The sequence below is a fragment of the Genypterus blacodes genome, unplaced genomic scaffold (genome assembly GCF_046128005.1).
Source record: "Genypterus blacodes isolate CSIRO-AG114 ecotype Tasmania unplaced genomic scaffold, CSIRO-AGI_Gbla_v1 ptg000058l_1, whole genome shotgun sequence".
Taxonomy (NCBI): domain Eukaryota; kingdom Metazoa; phylum Chordata; class Actinopteri; order Ophidiiformes; family Ophidiidae; genus Genypterus; species Genypterus blacodes.
The window spans coordinates 286,070-292,434 of NW_027466870.1; the positions used below are offsets into that span (position 1 = coordinate 286,070).

Genomic DNA, 6,365 nt, shown 5'->3' on the forward strand with positions numbered 1-6,365 from the left:
CAAAACAATCCAATCTTCTTCCACTTCTTGCATTAACTCTGATATTCACTTGACAGGCTTGGTTTTTATGAACGCTGCCCTACTGCTCCCCAATCTAGACGGTGCTGTAATCCTCAGCTGGACCTCAGTTCTCCGGCAGCAGTGTTGCATATTGCACCCCATGCTTAGAGTGCAGGAACGCGTCTGTGTCCGTCCGTTCGATGTTTGTCTTTACTACTCACCTCTCCTGACCTCTGCTCAGTTTTCTCTGCGCTTGGCTGATGGATTTGGTTCAACTGAGGCCTCCTGTGACAGACAGGCAGGATATATTCCTTTTAGATAACACCACCAGTTCAAGGCAAGTCCCCAAAGCAACTGCAAACAAATACGCGGCATTTACAACTTGTTGCTCTCCCTGCTCCAGCATCCCCATTGCCTATCGTCTCATTCTCATCATCTTTGTGTCAGGGCTACAGGATTTATAGAAAAAGTGGAAACTACAGTCGCATTACACGGTTAATGGCTCCATACACACATGCACTATATTACTCACAGCCTGAGCTGGGCTCATCTGTTGAGTACACTTTTATGTATGCTACCACTACGTAGTATTTAAATATGTGGTTTTGAGTCGTTTTCAGTATCAACTTTAAATGCCTGCAGGGTGGTCTTGTGACATAATGACGCTGTACTTCGTGTAAATGAAAGGAATAGTTTGTAAATATTTGACGGTTGATCTGGCTAAGTAATGAAGTCAAAACAAATGTGGCTCTGGTAAGTTCTCGTGGGCATTTGTCATTAGGTTTGACCCTGTAGTGACTAAACATTTAAAGACGGCGAGCCTGGAGTGACATATAGTGAAGCGATGACTTTCTGTCTCACTAATGATGTGCCAGATACGAAGCCCGAAGTATCATACTTAAAACATACATTTAGCCTTTACGCTGCGTGCAAATATCATTAATGCCCTTTGAGAGCTTGTTGTGAAGTTTATGTGGAAAGGCAAACCATCAGGGGGAAAAGAGGTTTCGTGTCAAGATCGCTGTTGAACAGTTAGCGCAGAGAAAAAGGTCAATGTAGGACAAGCAATTAACTTGCACACACCACAGAACAGTCAACAATGTAACACGCAGCCTGACATGTTCCATGTCTCGTGTCCTTGTCTTGTGTAAATGACTTGACAAGGGAATATTGCAAGGCTTCAGCTCAGGTCTAACAGCTTGACAGGTCTTTCAGAAATACAAGTCTATGTCACCACCGATATTACTGACATGTATGGCAGCCCTCCCACACATGATTTTCTTTGTTCTACTTCCCATGTTTATCAGGCAGAGCTGCTTATACGGTGCATCCAAGCTAAAGGAAATTGAGGCACAAATATTCAAAGTCATCCATCAATGTGGACACTGATATCACTGTCTTTTCCTTTGGTGGATGGTTTCAAAATGACTGTGTGTTCTTTTCTTTGAAGGCTGTTGACATGCTTTTTCCACAGACAACCATGAGGCAAAGCATTGAGAAATGCAACATGGCCTCCTACACTTCAGTCATCTCTTAAAGAGCTCTTACAGTATGTGGCTTGGGAGAGATCCACATAGCCTGCAGGTCTGGATGCTAGATGGGGCTTAGGATACTCAATCAGCTCATCAGAAAAGGCCACATTCTGCCATTTTACATGGACAGGAACACTACAGCCACATATTCCCACGATTGTCCATTTCCTCATTTCTGATTAACATCCATGCCAATTGTAACACATCATCGAATGGAGCACAAATTCTGAGATCTGATCCAAGTGTGTGAGCTAGCCCTGTCGCCCCTCCTCCACCTTACTACCACTGGTCCCACCCTCCTCCACTCCACATTTTTCACTCACTCCAATCAACCCACAGGCCATAAATAAGATTTATCACTGGCACCAATTGGAGAGGGGAGAAAAGCAGTGCTAGCAAATAGGCAGAGAGAGGGAGAATGGAGCACGCCACAACATAAAGTTACAGCCAGCAGGCCAGCCAGGGGTATAAGGGTCATGGCTGACAAACAAAGGCAATCTGAAGACAATATCTAAATAAAAACAAGTACAAAGAAATTGAGCTACAATTTCCTTGGCACACACACACACACAACAATTTACACAACAAATCTTCAAAACACACATCAATTTACTTTGGAACTCTGTTGTCTTGCTGACTACCATGCAAATCGAGTATTTTCTATCATAAAGCTTCTAAAACCCAAAGCACTACAGCTTGAAAGGTACAGGAATACAAACAAGAAGGTATAGAGAACATTAATTATAAAATGTCCAGGCACACTGGGGCTTAAAAAGGTAACAAGCAAAAGCAAAACAAAACTGGAAAAGTAGTAACAAACACGGTCTACATAAATTGTGTGGGTGTGAAGAAGTGTCTTAAAACTAATAAGATCGGGTGTGTTTTTGAGTTCATCTGGTAGAACATTCCAGGGCCCGGAAAGACTGCAGAAGGCTCAGTCACCCACGGCTTTCTGCAACCTACGGGGATTGCAGATTAGCAAAACTAGCTGAGCGAAGTGAGCAGAAGGGAGTGTGAGCCTGAATAAGGTCACAAAATGGGCGTAGAACTGCAAATTGCTTTTCTCAGCCAGTGTGAGGATTTTATAATCAATACAAGAACAAACATGAGGCTGGTGTAAGTTCTAGAGAATGGCAATGTGTCTGCTGATGACATTTCATAGGAGACCAAAGAAAATTGAGTAACAGTAATCAATCCTTGAGGTGGCAAACCCATGGACTAATTTCAGGGCATCTGACAGTGACATGAATAGTCTTGCAAGTGGTTTTGCAATATTATGTAGATGGAAGAAAGACGTTGAAGTAATGCTGATATGCAATTGAAATGATAGCTGGTTATCAAACATGACACCAAAATTGCAATGCAGAAACGAAGAGAATAGTGGGCTGTTGTCAAGGCTAGGTTTGAATGGTGTGCTTTTGATTAAAATGGCCCCTGCTTCTGAACTCTTGAGTAAAAATAACGCCATAAACTGAAGCCATGTTTCCTCTTGCCCCAGAGAGAACAGGCATCTATTGATCATATAGTCCTGGTGCTTTAGGCTGTGGACAGATGGGGGGAGTGGACAGAGGCAGGGGTTGTGGTTTTGCCTGTATTTCTGCTTTAGCCTCGAATAGAATGTCTGCTGCTATAAACGTCTACGCTGGAAGGGAGAGAGATCAAACTGCAAGAGGGATTTGATAGCAAATGACACCAAGGCCATTGACCATATCACAAGGGTTAAGGGCACCCAACTAGGCGGAAGCTGACTGGAGAAACACGGCGTGCCATTCACTTCACAATCACCAATAGTATCCTTCAACAAAGGGGAAATGACATAATTGGAAAAATAGCCAGCCACCATGGCAACCTATGTCAAGGCTTGCGTTAGGCTCGACTAGCCTTGGCTGCAGGCAACACAGACACTGGAAACTAAATAGTGAAAATTGCAGGAAAGAAAAAGAGCGAGAGGAAAGCGCTTAGTGGGAGCTCTGTTTGTTTCCTCCCGGGCAAGATTCTATTCTTCTCAATCTCCACAAAACGTCCAAAGATGTTTGGTTTGAGCGTCGCACCGTTCCAACATTTTTAGGTCATACACTTATTTGTTTCCCAAAATACAAGAAGCCCCCACAGACACTTCAGTCAAATCGACTTAGTACAGTGATAATGAGTACACACTCAAATACACAGTAAATATAGCATACAATTGTAATTACAAGAGATGGATGCTGCATCACTTTCATATTATACAGTAACTACCACGACACCACTACTCTAACAGATGCCCAAAGTTTATTTTTATTACAAAGAACTCCTACAAGATGATGTTAACTATCCCTTTAGCCTTGGAAGTAAAGCCATAATTATAGTAAAACTAAAATAACTTAACATGCCGTGTGATTTTACAAACACGCCAACTTTACAACAGCGTAACTCGTTTCGAACTCCGTCGTCCCTTCATTGTGTTCGACTGTTTTCATAATTAATTCACATAATCGTGGACTTAATGTGACATTTATACACAATCAATAACGCATGAAGTGGTAAAGTTTGCGTGCTTGAGTAAATGTGGCCTCCTGTGAGAAAGGTTCAGGGCTCCACAGCACAAAGGAGAGCAACCGAAGCTCCGACGTTAAACCGATACGACGAATCGTCAAACGACCACTTGGCACACGAAAGCCGTTCGAAAACGACACACGAACAAATCTGCTTACATAAGTTCGTTTTTACATAATCACAGACGACGAAATATATATAAATATCCTGTAGTTTGGTGGTAGAAAATCTAGTTCCGATAGCTAAATATGCTAGCTAGGTTAGCATAAGCTAGTAGATGTGTTCCGACTTTGGGGACGTTCGTTTTCCGTCTTGGCTAACTATCACGATAACTGTATTATTTCTCTATAACGTTTGTTAAAAAAGGGAAACATTGGGCAGATGACCACAGTGTGTATTCAGTTAGTGTTTAAATAAACCAGTAAAAAACCCAGAATGTAGCACGATAATGTTAAGATGCGACACATTATTAAGGCAAGTTCGATACGGTATCCTAACAATGTAACCAGCAGCTGCCCTTCCGCTGCGGGGTTACACGGTTACTCGACCAAGAAGAAACGCCGTTTTATTTAACAAAAAGAAGCCCAAACTCAACTCGACCTCGACTAATTCGAAGTTTATCCGTAGCGTCGAGCAGGCAGCCGCCCGAGCTCCGGTGCAGCCTGGGCTTTAAAACGTGTGCTTCCTAGGAGAGGCTCCCCTGGACGCGTCTTGTTATGAGGCAGCTGCCGATGTGTCGCTCGTCTTTTCCACAATAATCCCTCGAATTCCACTCACCGTCGTTGCGTTTCTTAATCTCAATCCGGACTCCGCGCTCACAGGGTCGATTTGAACCAAGGCTCGCGTCAAAGTAACGGAAATAAGGAATTTTATCCAACTTATTCTCCCTAGTTGTTTCCCCCACTTCCTGATTGAGACGGTGCCATTTTGAATAGCGAGCAGATATTTCCGCCGCTGTCGTCACACACACGGAGCCGTATGTTGATTACGGAGCTGGAAAAAGCAAACCAGAAATAGATCATCAAGCGAATCTGTCAACTAATGATGCCATTCCATGTCATTTAGTCTACGCAATTTGCACATTTGGATTTGGACATTTTACTAATATTAATACAACTATTATGACTAAATCATAATACGTAATAGTAATAGAAATAATAGCAGGCCTAATAAACAGTAATAGCAAATATACTTCTCAATAAGAATCATAAATGGAAAGCATTAGTGAGTTGAAACAAACAATATATTAATAAAGAAACGGAAAATAGAATTAAAACATTTTTGTCATGCTTGACCTATTCTTTCACCGCCTATGTGACTGCCACCAAATGTGTTTTATTGGACATTACCATGCACAGCATCTCATTTTAGAAGCAAATCACTTCCAATACTTCCTAGCAGACACCAGATAAGAGTTTGAAAGAGTATTTTGCTTTATACGTTAAACAGTTTGCATTCATTCTCCACCAAGTTGCTGTCTCATGTTGGCATCCCATCTGATCTAATTTATTGAACGAGAGAGCTGGAAGAGCTCCAGTGCTTTCCAGCAAACACACACTGCCACTGCTTTCCTGGTATATCAGTCGCCCTTTTCCCAACAAAGGAGGGCGATGAGGTGTGTGTGTGTGTGTGCATGATGTGCATGAGCCCGTGAGTGCAAAGTAGTGCTGAAAGACACTGCCAGGTTTTGTGCTTTGTGTTCCCCTGCCTGACACTGTTGTTTTGTTCTGATTCAACAAGGTGGAGATTGATGATAGGGTACAGAAAGTAGGTGATGATGATGATGATGATGAATGCACATTGTTTGCAGCTCACCTGAATGCATGTTTGCTCTTCAGTGAGGAGATTTTCAGGTATTTTCATCTTCATCTGCTTTGCTCCACTAGAGTTGATTCAACAAAGCAACAATTGACAACTATCACTTGTCATACACTCATTTATTGCGTAATGCTTGGTAAAGCTGGTATACAGTACATTTTTTTGTTAGTATTATATGTACTGTATGTTCCCTTCTCATAAAGATGGCTGCTCTTTAGGTTTGAGTTTGATGCCCCCTGCTGGAGACAATCTGCAAACGCTTGAGTTGAACTGGGTTAGATTTTGGTGTACAAAAAGAAATATTAATAATCAGATAATAATAATAAAAAATTGCATGCAGTAATTCTCACAGATTACATTGCACCCAGACAAAATACAACCATACATAGTTTCCCTCTGAACAGTTTTGATCATGACTGGAATCCCTGTGTGGGACTAATAAAGGTGTGAGTGACAAAGACATGCCAAAGATGTGTATAA

General features: G+C 42.0%; 1 protein-coding gene across 2 annotated transcripts in view; it reads right to left on the reverse strand.

The window, feature by feature from the left end:
* The window catches only part of sbno2b (strawberry notch homolog 2b), a 51,689-nt gene extending 46,680 nt beyond the window's left edge, over nucleotides 1-5,009 (reverse strand). For both annotated transcript variants that reach the window (XM_076153405.1, XM_076153404.1), the window contains exon 1: nucleotides 4,845-5,009. The gene's annotated coding sequence lies outside the window, so the exon portion shown is untranslated. The remainder of the gene's footprint in view (nucleotides 1-4,844) is intronic.
* Nucleotides 5,010-6,365: the final 1,356 nt, after the last annotated feature.